The sequence below is a fragment of the Anoplophora glabripennis genome, unplaced genomic scaffold (assembly GCF_000390285.2).
Source record: "Anoplophora glabripennis isolate ALB-LARVAE unplaced genomic scaffold, Agla_2.0 scaffold1604, whole genome shotgun sequence".
Classification (NCBI taxonomy): domain Eukaryota; kingdom Metazoa; phylum Arthropoda; class Insecta; order Coleoptera; family Cerambycidae; genus Anoplophora; species Anoplophora glabripennis.
This window is the reverse complement of record NW_019417679.1, coordinates 33,878-34,931: the sequence shown is the minus strand read 5'-3', so window position 1 is coordinate 34,931 and position 1,054 is coordinate 33,878. Positions and strand designations below refer to the sequence as shown.

The window sequence follows — 1,054 nt, the reverse complement described above, 5'->3', positions numbered from 1 at the left end:
CCTTCGACAAAAAATTTTGCGAGTTTATGACAGCCGATGACAGCGCCGTGACTAACGTCACTTTGATATCACAAGATGGCGGCCACCGTTTGATCGTACGAAAATCGGAAATTTTCAACTTTATGTGCACCCATTTGTGTAAATCACGCTAGCGGAGGCCGTTTTACATCGTATTCTTTGGTTTTGTGAAGATTTGGTATAGTTTTTTTCCCAAGAAAAAAATTACGTTCAACACCGGTCCCATGGGCTTATGTTATAGGTCGGGGCCCCACGTATGCTTTGTGATCTGGATTGTCAGTGAAATACATTCTTCTAACTTAACATATGGACAGGTAAATAACACTGTAAGCTTTAACATAACCTTTACCCATTCATTAAAAATAATAATAACCTCTTCCAGTACAAATCTGCAAGATTCCTAAACTGTCAAGTAAAATAAACCTGTAAATTGAGAAAAGCCAGTTCCAAGTTTACTCAGAAGACAAATATTTGGCCTGGGGGCGTTTTGCAAAAACCCTTTCGACAGGTATAGTATATGTATTTTTTTACCCGGCTGTTGGTAGAATCTAACATAAATTTTAGTTTTCCAGTTGAAACTAGGCTGTAGATGAATGTAAATATAGTGCACAGTGTGGAAGTTTTGTTTAGTTGGTTTATAAGAATCCACCACTACATTCCTACACTCTTGCTGTTTTAACGACGACCCCTGGAAACCACCAGTGAATAAAGGATTTAAATAAAACATCTTTGTTGGTCTTTAACTATACGTTACATATACTATACAATGTGACATTATGCATAAAATATACAGATACCTACGTATGTAGTAATTCTGGAAGGTAGTTTCAATATGTTTTTTTCATCATTATTTGAAAAACTCAGGTTTTAATCAATTCAAAGAGTTGTATATAAATATACGGTAAGTATGTCTTTTTAAATATTCACTGTTGTCACAGAAAAAGACAATTTTCTTTCACAATCAATCATTACAAATAAAACGCATTCTTTTTTATTATTTATATTTAATATTATCAATAATACATACATCTGAATA

At 33.7% G+C, this 1,054-nt stretch overlaps 1 long non-coding RNA gene across 1 annotated transcript; it reads left to right on the top strand.

Annotated features, from left to right (window-relative positions):
• LOC111692448 lies at window positions 1-812 on the top strand. Its single transcript, XR_002763231.1, has 3 exons — window positions 1-344; window positions 401-526; window positions 583-812. It is a non-coding gene; the product is annotated as an uncharacterized LOC111692448 (long non-coding RNA).
• The last annotated feature ends 242 nt before the right edge of the window (window positions 813-1,054 follow it).